A 22,162-nucleotide genomic window follows, 5' to 3' on the forward strand; every position below is an offset into this window, starting at 1 on the left:
AACGTACGAGCCACAGCCCAGCTGGTCAGGTACCGACTTTAGGTGTTTGTCCAGTGCCTGCTTGAAGACAGCCAGGGGTCTATTGGTAATCCCTCTTATGTATGCTGGGAGGCAGTTGAACAGTCTCGGGCCCCTGACACTTATTGTATTGTCTCTTAATGTGCTAGTGACACCCCTGCTTTTCATTGGGGGGATGTTGCATCGTCTGCCGAGTCTTTTGCTTTCATTGTGTGCAAGTGTGTTACACAAGAGTGGAGGCAAGTGGTTTATATTACTTGATGTGCTGTTAGAATGTGAACAAGGTAACATTTATGATGGGTAAATGAGCATGGGGTTGCTTCTAAAGTCTCCTGATGAGTAGAAGCAAATAGATACATCCTAAGCATCCTTAACTGCTTTGAAACAGGTGACACGTTATGTATCACTTATGAGATGGTTCAGTCACAACTGAAATCACTGGATGCTTAATTATCTTGACTATATGGAGCAGAGCTTTGGCTGGATACAGGATGCAGTTTGAATAATGTCACTTTCAGTAATTTAATTTAACACACCATTGTAATTAATAAAAAACTGGAAAAATACCTGAACCTCTTTCCTACACATGATTTAACCCTTTTACTGTTTACGCCGTATATATACATCTTACGCGCCACTGTTTCTGACGTATTAATACGCGCAAATTCTAGCGGCTTCAAATCAAGCGGGAGAAAGCTGGTAGGCCCACATGTGAGAGAATGGGTCTGTGTGGTCAGTGTGCACCACATAAAAAAATCCTGCAGCACGCAGTGCGTAATGAGAAAAAAAAAACTGACCGTTTTTTTGGATTAAAACGCCGAATTTGATGTGTATTTTCATATAGTAATTATCGTTGTATTCTCGTTTTCATGGTCTCAAGTGATAAAATGGAAAACATATTACAGAAATAGAGATGATTTTGATTACTTTCACGATGAAAACGACCTTGAAATTGAGCTCAAAGTAGCGGAAATGTTTGAGTTTTACCAATGTTCAGGAGTAAGCAAATCACACCACAAGTCCAATACATGTCAACTGGGGAGTCTGATATTCTTTCACTAGTGCTCTTATATTATTTATACCATTTTTACAATAATGCAGTAGTCTGCATGCCAGTAAATTTTGTATTTTTTTGTATGAATAAAAAATCAAAATAGAAAGCAATAGTAATATAAGAGGGGCCTAGAGATGTGACTAATGAACAGAGGAAATGTTATTTTAGTGCCAAGAATTTCTACATTGTTTATTCGGGACCCTATTTTGAAATTGGCATCTTTTTTAATTTGTGTGAAATTGGCCAAATTGCCAATTTCTGACACCACTTTATTAGGTAGTTAAAATCTGTAAATGGGCAGTTTCTTGTACTCAACAGATAGATAAAATGGAGTTCTAAAGAAATAGCTATGAGTTTGGTTGACTGGAACAATGGAATTGGCCAAAAACGGCTCAAAGTCAGCAAAATCGCTGATACGTATATGTCGCTGAGACCACTAACTTCGCAGGAGCGTAATTCCGTGAGTTTTTGACCAAATTTCATACTTTTGGTGTCATTACCATCGGGAAAAGATTCTCTATCATTTCATAAGAATTTTTTTTTTTTTTTTTTAATTTATCGACATAGAATGACAGTTTCAGAAAGGGGCCTGCGACAGTCAAAGAGTTAAAAATCCACATTTCTTAGCCAGATTGCACAAAATAAATAACTAACCAGAGCTACACCAGATGACTACAGTGGACCCCCGCATACCGTTGGCATCACATAACGTTAAATCCGCATGCCGATACATTTTATCGCTAAGATTTTGCCTCGCATACCGCTAAAGAACCTGCTCAATGCTATTCGTCCGAGACGCGTCTAATGTGTGGCCTGAGCCAGCCTCACATGTTCCGCCGGTAGCATTGTTTACCAGCCAGCCTCCGCGGTAACATCCAAGCATACAATCGGAACATTTCATATTATTACAGTGTTTTTGGTGATTTTATCTGCAAAATAAGTGACCATGGGCCCCAAGAAAGCTTCTAGTGCCAACCCTGTGGTAAAAAGGGCGAGAAATATTATCGAAATACTGTGGTACCATGGTCAACTGCTGATGCTGCTGCTGCTGTAGCACTGTCAGCTGCTATAGTACCGTCTGCTGCTGCTGCTGCTGTAGTACCGTCTGCTGCTGCTGTAGCACTGTCTGCTGCTGCTGTAGCACTGTTAGCTGCTGCTGTAGCACTGTCAGCTGCTGCTGCTGCTGTAGTACTGTCTGCTGCTGCTGTAGCACCGTCTGCTGCTGCTGTAGCACTGTCAGCTGCTGCTGTAGCACTGTCAGCTGCTGCTGCTGCTGTAGCACCATCAGCTGCTTCTGCTGCTGTACCACCGTCAGCTGCTGCTGCTGCAGTACCGTCTGCTGCTGCTGTAGCACTGTCTGCTGCTGCTGTAGCACTGTTAGCTGCTGCTGTAGCACTGTCAGCTGCTGCTGCTGCTGTAGCATTGTCAGCTGCTGCTGCTGCTGTACCACCGTCAGCTGCTGCTGCTGCTGCTGTACCACCATCAGCTGCTGCTGCTGCTGTAGTACCGTCTACTGCTGCTGTAGCACTGTTAGTTACCTGTCAGCTGCTGCTGCTGCTGTACCACCGTCAGCTGCTGCTGCTGCTGTAGTACCGTCTGCTGCTGCTGTAGCACCGTCTGCTGCTGCTGTAGCACTGTCAGCTGCTGCTGTAGCACTGTCAGCTGCTGCTGTAGCACTGTCAGCTGCTGCTGCTGCTGCTGCTGTAGCACCGTTGTTGGTGTGGCTTATTGAGAATACCAAGAAACAATTAACCCCAGAGGGTTAGCCACCCAGGATAACCCAAAAAAGTCAGTGTCATCGAAGGCTGTCTAACTTATTTCCATTGGGGTCCTTAATCTTGTCTCCCAGGATGCAACCCACACCAGTCGACTAACACCCAGGTGAACAGGGAAAAATGCCTGGAACTAGTGCTCATATTGGTGAATTTAAAGCCAGCAAAGGTTGGTTTGAGAGATTTAAGAATCGTAGTGGCATACACAGTGTGATAAGGCATGTTCTGGAAGAAAATGCCAAACAAGACCTACAGTACTCAGGATTAAAAGGCACTCCCAGGACACAGTGTCTCATCAGTCATTGCTGCATCTTCAATAAAGGTAAGTGTCATTTATTCTTCATTTAGTAGAGTAGTACATGCACAATATATATTGTGCATGTACTACTCTACTATTGTGCATGTATCCTTCTCTTTGTGTGTAGGAAAATGTATATTTCATGTGGTAAAAATTTTTTTTTCATACTTTTGGGTGTCTTGCACGGATTAATTTGATTTCCATTATTTCTTATGGGGAAAATTCATTCGCATGACGATAATTTCACATAACAATGAGCTCTCAGGAACGGATTAATATCGTTATGCGGGGGTCCACTGTATGTACATTACTGTACTGTACCAAAGACTGGCTTGCATACTAAGGGTCCATAGTTATATACAGTAGGGCCCCACTTTACGGCATTTTGCTTTACGGCATTCCGCTAATACGGTCATTTCAAATTATGACCGAAACTTGCTATACAGCTCCCCCCACTTGACTTTCTAATACGGTCACTGCACCCAACCCGGTTTGTTTACATTCTCCGTGAGATCCGTAAGCACTAAGTCTCTCCATTTTGTCTGGAAACAACAAAATTTCAAGTGTTTTTAAAAGTTATTTCATATTTTATATCTACTCTGATAATTATACTTATGTATACCTGTACCTAAATAAACTTACATACTGTGCTGTGCTGGTACACATTAAAATCAGTGCCTTGTCTCGAGACGTCATATTAGTAATGATAATAATCACCGAATCTCATTTAAGTGTTGTATATTACATTAATATACACATTTTCATTAATCCATCTATGATATTTTTTCAGAATTATATAATAAACACTGTAGACAGCCTGTACTGTCAGAGCACACAGCCTAGCCGTCTGCTCTGACTAGTTCATATTTCGCGGCATTCAGTGCTGCCCTCTGTAGGCCTACCTAGGTCAGTGGGAAGCACAGCCCACCCTCTCTCACTCCGAGGCCGACCGACTTGACGTACACAAGTGCTCCCCCTCCACGGACTGGCTTGCGGTCACTCCCTCACACTGCCCGTTGTGTACTCACTCCTACCCAATTAAAGCCAAACTAGTCCACGGCCGTATCATTGCTACCTATGCTACCTTCATCGGCACTAAACCGCTGTTCAGCAGTAAGAACAGCAATAACAGTGGTGGCAGCGTAGCATTTTTTTTTTTTTTTCAACAAGTCGGCCGTCTCCCACCGAGGCAGGGTGACCCAAAAAAGAACGAAAATCCCCAAAAAGAAAATACTTTCATCATCATTCAACACTTTCACCACACTCACACATTATCACTGTTTTTGCAGAGGTGCTCAGAATACAACAGTTTGGAAGCATATACATATAAAGATACACAACATATCCCTCCAAACTGCCAATATCCCAAACCCCTCCTTTAAAGTGCAGGCATTGTACTTCCCATTTCCAGGACTCAAGTCCGACTATATGAAAATAACCGGTTTCCCTGAATCCCTTCACTAAATATTACCCTGCTCACACTCCAACAGATCGTCAGGTCCCAAGTATCATTCGTCTCCATTCACTCCTATCTAACACGCTCATGCACGCTTGCTGGAAGTCCAAGCCCCTCGCCCACAAAACCTCCTTTACCCCCTCTTTCCAACCCTTTCGAGGACGACCCCTACCCCTCCTTCCTTCCCCTATAGATTTATATGCTTTCCATGTCATTCTACTTTGATCCATTCTCTCTAAATGACCACACCACCTCAACAACCCCTCTTCTGCCCTCTGACTAATGCTTTTATTAACTCCACACCTTCTCCTAATTTCCACACTCCGAATTTTCTGCATAATATTTACACCACACATTGCCCTTAGACAGGACATCTCCACTGCCTCCAACCATCTCCTTGCTGCTGCATTTACCACCCAAGCTTCACATCCATATAAGAGTGTTGGTACTACTATACTTTCATACATTCCCTTCTTTGCCTCCATAGATAACGTTTTTTGACTCCACATATACCTCAACGCACCACTCACCTTTTTTCCCTCATCAATTCTATGATTAACCTCATCCTTCATAAATCCATCCGCCGACACGTCAGCTCCCAAGTATCTGAAAACATTCACTTCTTCCATACTCCTCCTCCCCAATTTGATATCCAATTTTTCTTTATCTAAATCATTTGATACCCTCATCACCTTACTCTTTTCTATGTTCACTTTCAACTTTCTACCTTTACACACATTCTCAAACTCATCCACTGACCTTTGCAATTTTTCTTTAGAATCTCCCATAAGCACAGTATCATCAGCAAAAAGTAACTGTGTCAATTCCCATTTTGAATTTGATTCCCCATAATTTAAGCCCACCCCTCTCCCGAACACCCTAGCATTTACTTCTTTTACAACCCCATCTATAAATATATTAAACAACCATGGTGACATTACACATCCCTGTCTAAGACCTACTTTTACCGGGAAGTATTTTCCCTCTCTTCTACACACCCTAACCTGAGCCTCACTATCCTCATAAAAACTCTTTACAGCATTTAGTAACTTACCACCTATTCCATATACAGTGGACCCCCGCATAACGATTACCTCTGAATGCGACTAATTATGTAAGTGCGTTTGTACGTGTATGTTTGGGGGTCTGAAATGGACTAATCTACTTCACAATATTCCTTATGGGAACAAATTCGGTCAGTACTGGCACCTGAACATACTTCTGGAGTGAAAAAATATCGTTAACCGGGGGTCCACTGTACTTGCAACATCTGCCACATTGCTCCTCTATCCACTCTATCATATGCCTTTTCTAAATCCATAAATGCAATAAAAACTTCCCTACCTTTATCTAAATACTGTTCACATATATGCTTCAATGTAAACACTTGATCTACACATCCCCTACCCACTCTGAAGCCTCCCTGCTCATCCGCAATCCTACATTCTGTCTTACCTCTAATTCTTTCAATTATAACCCTACCGTATACTTTTCCTGGTATACTCAGTAAACTTATTCCTCTATAATTTTTACAATCTCTTTTGTCCCCTTTCCCTTTATATAAAGGGACTATACATGCTCTCCGCCAATCCCTAGGTACCTTCCCCTCTTTCATACATTTATTAAACAAAAGTACCAACCACTCCAACACTATATCCCCCCCTGCTTTTAACATTTCTGTCATGATCCCATCAGTTCCAGCTGCTTTACCCCCTTTCATTCTACATAATGCCTCACGTACCTCCACCACACTTACATTCTGCTCTTCTTCACTCCTAAAAGATGGTATACCTCCCTGGCCAGTGCATGAAATTACCGCCTCCCTTTCCTCCTCAACATTTAAAAGTTCCTCAAAATATTCTTGCCATCTACCTAATACCTCCCTTTCCCCATCTACTAATTCCCCTACTCTGTTTTTAATGGACAAATCCATACTTTCCCTAGGCTTTCTTAACTTGTTTAACTTATTCCAAAATTTTTTCTTATTTTCATTAAAATTTCTTGACAGTGCCTCTCCCACTCTATCATCTGCTCTCCTTTTGCACTCTCTCACCACTCTCTTCACCTTTCTTTTACTCTCCATATACTCTGCTCTTCTTATAGCACTTCTGCTGTGTAAAAACCTCTCATAAGCTACCTTTTTCTCTTTTATCACACCCTTTACTTCATCATTCCACCAGTCACTCCTCTTTCCTCCTGCCCCCACCCTCCTATAACCACAAACTTCTGCCCCACATTCTAATACTGCATTTTTAAAACTATTCCAACCCTCTTCAACCCCCCCACTACTCATCTTTGCACTAGCCCACCTTTCTGCCAATAGTCGCTTATATCTCACCCGAACTTCCTCCTCCCTTAGTTTATACACTTTCACCTCCCTCTTACTTGTTGTTGCCACCTTCCTCTTTTCCCATCTACCTCTTACTCTAACTGTAGCTACAACTAAATAATGATCCGATATATCAGTTTGGAAGTTAGGAGGAGGTGCGGGATTACCAAAACTGTTGTCCAGAGGGCTGAGGAAGGGTTGTTGAGGTGGTTCGGACATGTAGAGAGAATGGAGCGAAACAGAATGACTTCAAGAGTGTATCAGTCTGTAGTGGAAGGAAGGCGGGGTAGGGGTCGGCCTAGGAAAGGTTGGAGGGAGGGGGTAAAGGAGGTTTTGTGTGCGAGGGGCTTGGACTTCCAGCAGGCATGCATGAGCGTGTTTGATAGGAGTGAATGGAGACAAATGGTTTTTAATACTTGACGTGCTGTTGGAGTGTGAGCAAAGTAACATTTAAGAAGGGATTCAGGGAAACCGGCAGGCCGGACTTGAGTCCTGGAGATGGGAAGTACAGTGCCTGCACTCTGAAGGAGGGGTGTTAATGTTGCAGTTTAAAAACTGTAGTGTAAAGCACCCTTCTGGCAAGACAGTGATGGAGTGAATGATGGTGAAAGTTTTTCTTTTTCGGGCCACCCTGCCTTGGTGGGAATCGGCCAGTGTGATAATAAAATAATAAAAATATCAGTTGCCCCTCTATAAACATGTACATCCTGGAGCCTACCCATCAACCTTTTATCCACCAATACATAATCTAACAAACTACTTTCATTACGTGCTATATCATACCTTGTATATTTATTTATCCTCTTTTTCATAAAATATGTATTACTTATTACCAAATTTCTTTCTACACATAGCTCAATTAAAGGCTCCCTATTTACATTTACCCCTGGCACCCCAAATTTACCTACTACTCCCTCCATAACATTTTTACCCACTTCAGCATTGAAATCCCCAACCACCATTACTCTCACACTTGATTCAAAACTCCCCATGCATTCACTCAACATTTCCCAGAATCTCTCTCTCTCCTCTACACTTCTCTCTTCTCCAGGTGCATACACACTTACTATAACTCACTTTTCACATCCAATCTTTATTTTACTCCACATAATCCTTGAATTTATACATTTGTAGTCCCTCTTTTCCTGCCATAGCTTATCCTTCAACATTATTGCTACTCCTTCTTTAGCTCTAAATGATAAATACACCCCACAGTAGAATAAATAAACAAATATGAGATGTGGTAGCAAACGACTTGCACAAGTGACGACATATTAGAAATGGTAATAATATTTTTTTTTTTATTATCACACTGGCCGATTCCCACCAAGGCAGGGTGGCCCGAAAAAGAAAAACTTTCACCATCATTCACTCCATCACTGTCTTGCCAGAAGGGTGCTTTACACTACAGTTTTTAAACTGCAACATTAACACCCCTCCTTCAGAGTGCATGCACTGTACTTCCCATCTCCAGGACTCAAGTCCGGCCTGCCGGTTTCCCTGAACCCCTTCATAAATGTTACTTTGCTCACACTCCAACAGCACGTCAAGTATTAAAAACCATTTGTCTCCATTCACTCCTATCAAACACGCTCATGCATGCCTGCATGGTAATAATAATAATAATAATAATAATAATCACCGAGTCTCATTAAATGTCGTATATTACGTTAATACAGTGGACCCCCGCATAACGATTACCTCCAAATGCGACCAATTATGTAAGTGTATTTATGTAAGTGCGTTTGTACGTGTATGTTTGGGGGACTGAAAGGAATAATCTACTTCACAATATTCCTTATGGGAATAAATTCGGTCAGTACTGGCACCTGAACATACTTATGGAGTGAAAAAATATCGTTAACCGGGGGTCCACTGTATATACATTTTCATTAATCCATCCATGATATTTTTTTCAAAATTATATAATAAACACGATGCATAACATATAAAGATGATAAATACACCCCACAATAGAATAAGTAAACATAAATACGAGATGTTGTAGCCAGGTAACTTGTACAAGTGACGGCAAGAATAACATTTTCTCTAATCTAACATAAGAGAAAATGTGTTACTGGGGGTAACTGTAAAAAATTATTCCTTTTGTATATATATATATATATAAGTAAGTTTATTCAGGTACACACAAATACAGTCACATAGATTATCATATATAACAGCATATGTGTAGAGAACCTAGGATAACCCAAAAAAGTCAGAGTGACTTATTTCAGACCCATTCTCTCACATCTAGGCTTATCAGCCTTTTCCTGTGAGATTTGAGGCCGCTAGAATTTATGCGTACTAGTACGACAAAAACCCCTACGCGTAAGACGTACTAGTACGACCAAAACCCTCAAAGGGTTAAATGTAATAGAATATTACGTGTAGGTGGGGTGGCCTGGTATGGTAGCCCGGCTGACTACCATACATACCACATTTGATTTCTTACAATAAATACTACAGTACTTGTCTCACCCTAGATTTAGACTATAAATATTTTAAGGTAAGTAATGAGTGCACTATGTGTGTATTGTACTTTTTTATTGTTTTTTGATGCCTAGTTCTATTGCTAACTTAATATATGTTAGTGTAAACTTATTATCTAGTATTTGTATGCATTTATAAGGGGAAAAAAAGAGTGTTCCACTTTACGGCGGTAGCCTGGAACCTAACCTGCCATATAAGTGGGGCCCTACTGTACTTGCCATGGGTGGTAACATTAGGCATGTTTCCTTACACCTACTGCCCTTATTCACATAAGAGTAAGTAAGTACCCGGGTGTTAGTCGACTGTTGTGGGTCGCTCGCAGGGGTTGGTAGTATAACTTAGATAGGCCTGGGCTTTGAAATGAGCTGAAGAAGGTTAACAGCTCGTAGCCTTTGAAACTGACCTGTGAAACAAATTAAATACTGTACCTGTATTTCCTCCACTTTCAAGGCTATTTCAAGTCATTTCCAGTCTCAAACCAACCAAAATAATTTGTTTCACTAGTAGGTCTCCTGCGTTGCAAATGTATGGAATAGGAGGTAGGTTACTGAAAGCAGTGAAGAGTTTTTACGAGGATGGTGAGGCTCAGGTTAAAGTATCTAGGAGAGAGGGAGAATATTTCCCAGTAAAAGTAGGTTTTAGACAGGGATGTGTGATTTCACCATGGTTGATCAATACATATATTTATAGATGGACTTGTAAGAGAAGTGAATGCTCGGGTGTTGGCAAGAGGTGTGGGGTTAAAAGATAAAAAAATCTAACACAAAGTGGGAGTTGTCACAGTTGCTCTTTGCTGGTGACATTGTGCTTTTGGGAAATTCTGAAGAGAAGTTGCAGAGGTTGGTGGATGAATTTGGTAGGGTATGTAAAAGAAGGAAATTAAAAGTGAATATTGGAAAGAGTAAGGTGGTGAGGATAAAAAAAATTAGGAAAAGAAAGGTTGGATATCACATTTGAGGGAGAGAGAGTATGGAGGAGGTGAATGTATTCAGATATTTGGGAGTGGATGTGTCAACAGATGGGTCAATGAAAGATGAGGTGAATCATAGGATTGATGAGGGGAAAAAGGTGACTGGTGCACTGAGGAGTCTGTGGAGACAAAGAATTTTATCCATGGAAGCAAAGAGGGAAATGTATGAGAGTATAGTTATACCAACACTCTTATATGGGTGTGAAGCATGGGTGGTGAATGTTTCAACAAGGAGAAGGCTGGAGGCAGTGGAGATATCATGTCTGAGGGCAACGTGTGGTATGAATGTAATGCAGAGAATCCGTAATTTGGAGATTAGAGGAGGCGCGGGATTACCAAAACTAATATCCAGAGGGCTGAGGAGGGGTTGTTGAGGTGGTTCAGACATGTAGAGAGGATGGAAAGAAATAGAATGACTTTGAGAGTGTAAAATTCTGTAGTGGAAAGAAGGCGGAGTAGAGGTCGGCCTAGGAAAGGTTGGAGGGAGGGGCTAAAGGAGGTTTTGTGTGTGAGGGGCTTGGACTTTCAGCAAGCATGCATGAGCATGTTAGATAGGAGCGAATGGAGACAAATGGTTTTTAGGACTTGATGTGCTGTTGGAGTGTGAGCAAGGTAATATTTATGAAGGGATTCAGGGAAACCTGCAGGCTGGACTTGAGTCCTGGAGATGGGAAGTACAGTACCTGCACTCTGAAGGAGGGGTGTTAATGTTGCAGTTTTATAAATGTAGTGTAAGCGTGCCTTTGGCAAGACAGTGATGGAGTGAATGATGGTGAAGTTTTTCTTCTTCGGGACACCCTGCTTTGGTGCGAAGTGGCCAATGTGTTAACCCGTTAACTGTTCAAACGTAGATCTACATTCTCTTGCCCAGCGCTCTGAATATTTTGAAAAAAAAAAAGTTTTTTTTTTTCTAGAAATAAAGAGCACATTTTTCTCCGTGACATAGGATAAAAAAAATTTTTAGGATTAGTATTTACCAAGATATGAGCTTGTGAAGTTGGCACTTGATGCTCACCTGATGGCAACATCGAGTCCTGTCGCTTGCAGAAGTGTTGCCAATATACCTTTTTTCTCGTTTTTATATTATATAATTTTTATGTTCTGATAATTACAATTTATAGTCTTTCTTGTGATTTGATAGCCAATCTTTGTTCTGACACTAATGTTAGTTATTGAAGTTGTACTCAAATTGTTGCAAACACACTGACAGGTGAACATTTACACCTGCTTTGGTCATTTACTATTGTCTAGGAATATATACAAAGTATTTATAGGTCCCAGCAATGTTTTGGATAGAGGAAGTATACAGTGAAACATATAAGTGAACAGTATTTAGATAAGGCTAAAGAGGTCTTTGTGGCATTTATGGATTTGGAAAAGGCGTATGACAGGGTGGATAGGGGGGCAATGTGGCAGATGTTGCAGGTGTATGGTGTAGGAGGTAGGTTACTGAAAGCAGTGAAGAGTTTTTACGAGGATAGTGAGGCTCAAGTTAGAGTATGTAGGAAAGAGGGAAATTATTTCCCAGTAAAAGTAGGCCTTAGACAAGGATGTGTGATGTCACCGTGGTTGTTTAATATATTTATAGATGGGGTTGTAAGAGAAGTAAATGCGAGGGTCTTGGCAAGAGGCGTGGAGTTAAAAGATAAAGAATCACACATAAAGTGGGAGTTGTCACAGTTGCTCTTTGCTGATGACACTGTGCTCTTGGGAGATTCTGAAGAGAAGTTGCAGAGATTGGTGGATGAATTTGGTAGGGTGTGCAAAAGAAGAAAATTGAAAGTGAATACAGGAAAGAGTAAGGTTATGAGGATAACAAAAAGATTAGGTGATGAAAGACTGGATATCAGATTGGAGGGAGAGAGTATGGAGGAGGTGAATGTATTCAGATATTTGGGAGTGGACGTGTCAGCGGATGGGTCTATGAAAGATGAGGTGAATCATAGAATTGATGAGGGGAAAAGGGTGAGTGGTGCACTTAGGAGTCTGTGGAGACAAAGAACTTTGTCCTTGGAGGCAAAGAGGGGAATGTATGAGAGTATAGTTTTACAAACGCTCTTATATGGGTGTGAAGCATGGGTGATGAATGTTGCAGCGAGGAGAAGGCTGGAGGCAGTGGAGATGTCATGTCTGAGGGCAATGTGTGGTGTGAATATAATGCAGAGAATTTGCAGTGTGGAAGTTAGGAGGAGGTGCGGGATTACCAAAACTGTTGTCCAGAGGGCTGAGGAAGGGTTGTTGAGGTGGTTCGGACATGTAGAGAGAATGGAGCGAAACAGAATAACTTAAAGAGTGTATCAGTCTGTAGTGGAAGGAAGGCTGGGTAGGGGTCGGCCTAGGAAAGGTTGGAGGGAGGGGGTAAAGGAGGTTTTGTGTGCGAGGGGCTTGGACTTCCAGCAGGCATGCGTGAGCGTGTTTGATAGGAGTGAATGGAGACGAATGATTTTTAATACTTGCTGTTGGAGTGTGAGCAAAGTAACATTTATGAAGGGGTTCAGGGAAACCGGCAGGCCGGACTTGAGTCCTGGAGATGGGAAGTACAGTGCCTGCACTCTGAAGGAGGGGTGTTAATGTTGCAGTTTAAAAACTGTAGTGTAAAGCACCCTTCTGGCAAGACAGTGATGGAGTGAATGATGGTGAAAGTTTTTCTTTTTCGGGCCACCCTGCCTTGGTGGGAATCGGCCAGTGTGATAATAATAAAAAAAAAGTATATAATAATAATAATAATAATAATAATAATAATAAAAAGTTTCCTTGAAGCATGATGTAAGACAAGTGTCAGTCCACTGCTGACAATGGAGTGGTGACATTTGATGAGTGTCTGCAGCCCTGGCTTTATTGGTTTTCACTGTTATACATAAACATGTCTGTCTGTCTGTCTAGCTATCTGTCTATCTGTCTAGCTCTCTATCTGTCCGTCTAGCTTTCCGTCTGTCTGTCTAGCTCTATTTATCTCTGTCTTTGCTTCTCTCTCTCTCTGTCTCAGAGAGAGCCACTCATGAACCAGCAGGTATTACACATGACTGCGTCGTCACGTCTAGTTCCTGAGCAAGTGTAAATACGTATTATTTGCTTACTACGCATTTTTATATACGTACAATCACAGTACTGTATAGCACTTTGTCTGGATTTTTTGGGTTATCCCAGGTAATTTACACTATGTATAATTGTATTTATGTGTACCTGTGAGACACAGATAGACAGAGACAGATATAGATATGGACAGACAGATGGAGATAGAGACAGCCAATCAGCCAGCCACCAGCCAGCCAGTCAGGCAGCCACCCAGCCTGCCAAACACGTATTACATGTTCCAGAATTGTTTCTCTTTAATTAGGGCATAGGTTATAAGACATTCTGGCAGTATGACACTACCAGTAGTACCAAAATTGAAGGGTGTTGCACAGATGTTGCACATGGCTATTATCAAGGTTTTTGATATTTCCTCGACCACTTGTGGCCACGTCCACCTCAGGGTCAGCGTCACTTTCCTCTTAAAATGGGAGTGTTAATACTACATGACATCAGTGAATCCCAGGTGTTTGCTGCACTGTTTGCTTTCCTTTGAACTGGTGCTCCCACAAGGTACTAAGTGGTCCCAGATTTTTTTAATACTGCACGCACCGAGTGTTAAGACCTATTCTGTGCTGACCAGGCATCTCAGGCTAATTGTGCCAGATTTAGAGGCAGGAAAAATAAAACGTAGATCTACATTTGGAGCGCTAGCAGTAAAAATGTAGATCTATGTTTGGATAGTTAATTTTTTTTTTTATTTTTTTTTTATTATCACACCGGCCGATTCCCACCAAGGCAGGGTGGCCCGAAAAAGAAAAACTTTCACCATCATTCACTCCATCACTGTCTTGCCAGAAGGGTGCTTTACACTACAGTTTTTAAACTGCAACATTAACACCCCTCCTTCAGAGTGCAGGCACTGTACTTCCCATCTCCAGGACTCAAGTCCGGCCTGCCGGTTTCCCTGAATCCCTTCATAAATGTTACTTTGCTCACACTCCAACAGCACGTCAAGTATTAAAAACCATTTGTCTCCATTCACTCCTATCAAACACGCTCACGCATGCCTGCTGGAAGTCCAAGCCCCTCGCACACAAAACCTCCTTTACCCCCTCCCTCCAACCCTTCCTAGGCCGACCCCTACCCCGCCTTCCTTCCACTACAGACTGATACACTCTTGAAGTCATTCTGTTTCGCTCCATTCTCTCTACATGTCCGAACCACCTCAACAACCCTTCCTCAGCCCTCTGGACAACAGTTTTGGTAATCCCGCACCTCCTCCTAACTTCCAAACTACGAATTCTCTGCATTATATTCACACCACACATTGCCCTCAGACATGACATCTCCACTGCCTCCAGCCTTCTCCTCGCTGCAACATTCATCACCCACGCTTCACACCCATATAAGAGCGTTGGTAAAACTATACTCTCATACATTCCCCTCTTTGCCTCCAAGGACAAAGTTCTTTGTCTCCACAGACTCCTAAGTGCACCACTCACTCTTTTTCCCTCATCAATTCTATGATTCACCTCATCTTTCATAGACCCATCCGCTGACACGTCCACTCCCAAATATCTGAATACATTCACCTCCTCCATACTCTCTCCCTCCAATCTGATATTCAATCTTTCATCACCTAATCTTTTTGTTATCCTCATAACCTTACTCTTTCCTGTATTCACCTTTAATTTTCTTCTTTTGCACACCCTACCAAATTCATCCACCAATCTCTGCAACTTCTCTTCAGAATCTCCCAAGAGCACAGTGTCATCAGCAAAGAGCAGCTGTGACAACTCCCACTTTGTGTGTGATTCTTTGTCTTTTAACTCCACGCCTCTTGCCAAGACCCTCGCATTTACTTCTCTTACAACCCCATCTATAAATATATTAAACAACCACGGTGACATCACACATCCTTGTCTAAGGCCTACCTTTACTGGGAAAAAATTTCCTTCTTTCCTACATACTCTAACTTGAGCCTCACTATCCTCGTAAAAACTCTTCACTGCTTTCAGTAACCTACCTCCTACACCATACACTTGCAACATCTGCCACATTGCCCCCCTATCCACCCTGTCATATGCCTTTTCCAAATCCATAAATGCCACAAAGACCTCTTTAGCCTTATCTAAATACTGTTCACTTATATGTTTCACTGTAAACACCTGGTCCACACACCCCCTACCTTTCCTAAAGCCTCCTTGTTCATCTGCTATCCTATTCTCCGTCTTACTCTTAATTCTTTCAATTATAACTCTACCATACACTTTACCAGGTACACTCAACAGACTTATCCCCCTATAATTTTTGCACTCTCTTTTATCCCCTTTGCCTTTATACAAAGGAACTATGCATGCTCTCTGCCAATCCCTAGGTACCTTACCCTCTTCCATACATTTATTAAATAATTGCACCAACCACTCCAAAACTATATCCCCACCTGCTTTTAACATTTCTATCTTTATCCCATCAATCCCGGCTGCCTTACCCCCTTTCATTTTGCCTACTGCCTCACGAACTTCCCCCACACTCACAACTGGCTCTTCCTCACTCCTACAAGATGTTATTCCTCCTTGCCCTATACACGAAATCACAGCTTCCCTATCTTCATCAACATTTAACAATTCCTCAAAATATTCCTTCCATCTTCCCAATACCTCTAACTCTCCATTTAATAACTCTCCTCTCCTATTTTTAACTGACAAATCCATTTGTTCTCTAGGCTTTCTTAACTTGTTAATCTCACTCCAAAACTTTTTCTTATTTTCAACAAAATTTGTTGATAACATCTCACCCACTCTCTCATTTGCTCTCTTTTTACATTGCTTCACCACTCTCTTAACTTCTCTCTTTTTCTCCATATACTCTTCCCTCCTTGCATCACTTCTACTTTGTAAAAACTTCTCATATGCTAACTTTTTCTCCCTTACTACTCTCTTTACATCATCATTCCACCAATCGCTCCTCTTCCCTCCTGCACCCACTTTCCTGTAACCACAAACTTCTGCTGAACACTCTAACACTACATTTTTAAACCTACCCCATACCTCTTCGACCCCATTGCCTATGCTCTCATTAGCCCATCTATCCTCCAATAGCTGTTTATATCTTACCCTAACTGCCTCCTCTTTTAGTTTATAAACCTTCACCTCTCTCTTCCCTGATGCTTCTATTCTCCTTGTATCCCATCTACCTTTTACTCTCAGTGTAGCTACAACTAGAAAGTGATCTGATATATCTGTGGCCCCTCTATAAACATGTACATCCTGAAGTCTACTCAACAGTCTTTTATCTACCAATACATAATCCAACAAACTACTGTCATTTCGCCCTACATCATATCGTGTATACTTATTTATCCTCTTTTTCTTAAAATATGTATTACCTATAACTAAACCCCTTTCTATACAAAGTTCAATCAAAGGGCTCCCATTATCATTTACACCTGGCACCCCAAACTTACCTACCACACCCTCTCTAAAAGTTTCTCCTACTTTAGCATTCAAGTCCCCTACCACAATTACTCTCTCACTTGGTTCAAAGGCTCCTATACATTCACTTAACATCTCCCAAAATCTCTCTCTCTCCTCTGCATTCCTCTCTTCTCCAGGTGCATACACGCTTATTATGACCCACTTCTCGCATCCAACCTTGACTTTAATCCACATAATTCTTGAATTTACACATTCATATTCTCTTTTCTCCTTCCATAACTGATCATTTAACATTACTGCTACCCCTTCCTTTGCTCTAACTCTCTCAGATACTCCAGATTTAATCCCATTTATTTCCCCCCACTGAAACTCTCCTACCCCCTTCAGCTTTGTTTCGCTTAGGGCCAGGACATCCAACTTCTTTTCATTCATAACATCAGCAATCATCTGTTTCTTGTCATCCGCACTACATCCACGCACATTTAAGCAACCCAGTTTTATAAAGTTTTTCTTCTTCTCTTTTTTAGTAATTGTATACAGGAGAAGGGGTTACTAGCCCATTGCTCCCGGCATTTTAGTCGCCTCATACGACACGCATGGCTTACGGAGGAAAGATTCTTTTCCACTTCCCCATGGACAATAATAATAATAATAATAATAATGTCTCCCCTTCTATCAGTTGACATCAAAAAACATCCAATAAACCTAGAAAATACCTCATAATTGTTATTTTAACCAAAATGCACAGTTAGAGATTAACTGTGATTAGCTGTTAATGTCATGCACTGTGGATTTTCTTTTTTTTTTTACTGTGCACATCCACTACACTGATACATTCTCTCATGTCTAGGCCAAAATTTACTGCTCAAAGCATATTTGAAGGCACTACCTGGAGTTTACCTGGAGAGAGTTCCGGGGGTCAATGCCCCCGCGGCCCGGTCTGTGACCAGGCCTCCTGGTGGATCAGAGCCTGATCAACCAGGCTGTTGCTGCTGGCTGCATGCAAACCAACGTACGAGCCACAGCCCAGCTGATCAGGAACTGACTTTAGGTGCTTGTCCAGTGCCAGCTTGAAGACTGCCAGGGGTCTGTTGGTAATCCCCCTTATGTGTGCTGGGAGGCAGTTGAACAGTCTTGGGCCCCTGACACTTATTGTATGGTCTCTTAACATGCTAGTGACACCCCTGCTTTTCATTGGGGGGATGGTGCATCGTCTGCCAAGTCTTTTGCTTTCGTAGTGAGTGATTTTCGTGTGCAAGTTTGGTACTAGTCCCTCTAGGATTTTCCAGGTGTATATAATCATGTATCTCTCCCTCCTGCGTTCCAGGGAATACAGGTTTAGGAACCTCAAGCGCTCCCAGTAATTGAGGTGTTTTATCTCCGTTATGCGTGCCGTGAAAGTTCTCTGTACATTTTCTAGGTCGGCAATTTCACCTGCCTTGAAAGGTGCTGTTAGTGTGCAGCAATATTCCAGCCTAGATAGAACAAGTGACCTGAAGAGTGTCATCATGGGCTTGGCCTCCCTAGTTTTGAAGGTTCTCATTATCCATCCTGTCATTTTTCTAGCAGATGCAGTTGATACAATGTTATTGTCCTTGAAGGTGAGATCCTCCGACATAATCACTCCCAGGTCTTTGACGTTGGTGTTTCGCTCTATTTTGTGGCCAGAATTTGTTTTGTACTCTGATGAAGATTTAATTTCCTCATGTTTACCATATCTGAGTAATTGAAATTTCTCATCGTTGAACTTCATATTGTTTTCTGCAGCCCACTGAAAGATTTGGTTGATGTCCACTTGGAGCCTTGCAGTGTCTGCAATGGAAGACACTGTCATGCAGATTCGGGTGTCATCTGCAAAGGAAGACACGGTGCTGTGGCTGACATCCTTGTCTATGTCGGATATGAGGATGAGGAACAAGATGGGAGCGAGTACTGTGCCTTGTGGAACAGAGCTTTTCACCGTAGCTGCCTCGGACTTTACTCTGTTGACGACTACTCTCTGTGTTCTGTTAGTGAGGAAATTATAGATCCATCGACCGACTTTTCCTGTTATTCCTTTAGCACGCATTTTGTGCGCTATTACGCCATGGTCACACTTGTCGAAGGCTTTTGCAAAGTCTGTATATATTACATCTGCATTCTTTTTGTCTTCTAGTGCATTTAGGACCTTGTCGTAGTGATCCAATAGTTGAGACAGACAGGAGCGACCTGTTCTAAACCCATGTTGCCCTGGGTTGTGTAACTGATGGGTTTCTAGATGGGTGGTGATCTTGCTTCTTAGGACCCTTTCAAAGATTTTTATGATATGGGATGTTAGTGCTATCAGTCTGTAGTTCTTTGCTGTTCCTTTACTGCCCCCTTTGTGGAGTGGGGCTATGTCTGTTGTTTTTAGTAACTGTGGGACGACCCCCGTGTCCATGCTCATTCTCCATAGGATGGAAAAGGCTCGTGATAGGGGCTTCTTGCAGTTCTTGATGAACACAGAGTTCTATGAGTCTGGCCCTGGGGCAGAGTGCATGGGCATGTCATTTATCGCCTGTTCGAAGTCATTTGGCGTCAGGATAACATCGGATAGGCTTGTGTTAATCAAATTTTGTGGCTCTCTCATAAAAAATTCATTTTGATCTTCGACTCTCAGTCTGGTTAGCGGCTTGCTAAAAACTGAGTCATATTGGGACTTGAGTAGCTCACTCATTTCCTTGCTGTCATCTGTGTAGGACCCATCTTGTTTAAGTAGGGGCCCAATACTGGACGTTGTTCTCGATTTTGATTTGGCATAGGAGAAGAAATACTTTGGGTTTCTTTCGATTTCATTTATGGCTTTTAGTTCTTCCCGCGATTCCTGACTCCTAAAGGATTCTTTTAGCTTAAGTTCGATGCTTGCTATTTCTCTGACCAGTGTCTCCCTATGCATTTCAGATATATTGACCTCTTTTAGCCACTCTGTTATTCTTTTCCGTCGCCTGTAAAGGGAGCGCCTGTCTCTTTCTATTTTACATCTACTCCTCCTTTTTCTTAGAGGAATAAGCCTTGTGCATACATCGAGTGCCACCGAGTTAATCTGTTCTAGGCATAAGTTGGGGTCTGTGTTGCTTAGTATATCTTCCCAGCTTATATTGGTTAGGACTTGGTTTACTTGGTCCCACTTTATGTTTTTGTTATTGAAGTTGAATTTGGTGAATGCTCCCTCGTGACTAGTCTCATTATGTCGGTCTGGGGCTCTACGCATACATGTCTGAACCTCAATTATGTTGTGATCTGAGTATATTGTTTTTGATATGGTGACATTTCTTATCAGATCATCATTGTTAGTGAAGATGAGGTCTAGTGTATTCTCCAGTCTAGTAGGCTCTATTATTTGCTGGTTTAAATTGAATTTTGTGCAGAGATTTGAAAGCTCGTGTGAGTGTGAGTTTTCATCAGAGCTGCCTCCTGGTGTTATTACTGCAACAATATTATTTGCTATATTCCTCCATTTTAGGTGCCTTAAGTTGAAATCCCCCAGGAGCAAGATGTTGGGTGCAGGAGCTGGAAGATTTTCCAGACAGTGGTCAATTTTTAACAGCTGTTCCTGGAATTGCTGGGATGTTGCATCCGGAGGCTTGTAGACTACCACAATGACTAGGTTTTGGTTCTCGACCTTTACTGCTAAAACTTCCACTACATCATTTGAGGCATTAAGCAGTTCTGTGCAAACAAGTGACTCTGCAATGTACAGGCCACCCCATCCCCTTTTGCCTGTTCACTCTGTCACATCTGTATAGGTTGTAACCTGGGATCCATATTTCGTTGTCCAAGTGATCCTTTATGTGGGTCTCAGTGAAAGCCGCGAACATTGCCTTTGCCTCTGCAAGCAGTCCACGGATGAAAGGTATTTTGTTGTTTGTTGCTGGCTTTAGACCCTGTATATTTGCAAAGAAGAATGTTATCAGACTGGTGGTATTGTTGGTACTGGGGGGGATTTTTTTTCCGGCATTAGTATCTGTATCTGTTGGTTTGGAGTGGAGGCCATCGACTGTGGTTCCACTCCAGGAATGACTGGATTTGGTGTACGATTTCTGCCATTTCCTGCCAGTTTTTTTTCCTTCCTGGCACTAAGAAACCTCTCCCACTTGAGTGGCTGTGGCTACGCAGGTTTTCCCATGGCCTGGATGTTTTGTATCTTTTTGTCCCCTTTAGATGGTATGCCTGGCAATTTAAGTTATAGCACAGTCTTTCCTGTACTGAAGAGGTACACAGTTCAGGGTGAAAAAGCTTACAGGAAGGGAGTTTGCATTTTCCTGTTGTCATATGGGCATGGCATTTTCTAGGGTGGTCATAGCTGCATGTCCCATCTGTTTTTCCAGATTTCCCATGCCAGCAGATACCAAGTGCATAGTATGTGCACAGGCTTGGTTTCTGTTTGCCTTGGGTTTCTGTGACTGTATTCCCTGTTGGTGCATGTTTCCCTGTCTTACTTCTATCCTCCCTAGCACCAACAATGGAGCTCCCACCAGTTGTTTTTGGTAATATATCCTCACTATTGCTAGTGGAGTCCTCTTGTTTGCTATTTCCTGCGGTATTTCTAGTTTGCAATATTGGTTTTATCTTATCTTTGACTACACTTGTTTCCCTACTATGGCTCCTGTCCCCTATGAGGTCATTTATATGTATTCCTTCCTGCGTATAATTTCCGACTACCTGGACAAAATCTCCAGCTTCGCCATTACTGTCTCCCAGGACAGCATCTCCAGCTTCACCATTACTGTCTCCCAGGACAGCACCTCCAGCTTCACCATTACTGTCTCCCAGGACAGCACTATCAGCCCCACATTTACTGACTACCAGGACATCACCTCCAGCCTTACAGTTTCTGACTACATGGCCAGTATCAAGGGCAGTACCTTTCAGCCCAGACTTTTTATGTTCCCATCTGTTGTAGAAAGCTTCCAGGTTTTCTATGAAAGCAGCTTTGATGTTGTCCTCTTTTAATACCCTTGTGATTTTAGTCCACAGATTTTCCTCATTTGGGCATACCCAAAAACACTTCCCTGTTTTAACACTGCTTGTAGCTAGTTCTTGGATATCTGCACAAGGGGCGTGACACCAATTTCCATAAAAATGACAATTTACCCATGTGGAAGCCCGTTTGTTTGACTGACCACAGACTACACACAGCTTCATAATGATTTGAATGGTTGATTTACTGCAATTCTACTAGCAACCTCTTGAATATTCTATTAATAACCTCCTTAAATGAAGCTCTAGCTATTTGTATTTCTGTTTCTAACTGTTTTTGTATATTGGACAGCTTACCGTCACGTTCCTGATTTATATTTAA

At 42.0% G+C, this 22,162-nt stretch overlaps 1 protein-coding gene across 1 annotated transcript in view; it reads left to right on the plus strand.

The window, feature by feature from the left end:
* The window catches only part of mRpL16 (mitochondrial ribosomal protein L16), a 106,056-nt gene that overhangs the window by 56,576 nt on the left and 27,318 nt on the right, over positions 1 to 22,162 (plus strand). The window lies entirely within an intron of this gene.

The sequence above is a fragment of the Cherax quadricarinatus genome, chromosome 8 (assembly GCF_038502225.1).
Source record: "Cherax quadricarinatus isolate ZL_2023a chromosome 8, ASM3850222v1, whole genome shotgun sequence".
Lineage (NCBI taxonomy): Eukaryota > Metazoa > Arthropoda > Malacostraca > Decapoda > Parastacidae > Cherax > Cherax quadricarinatus.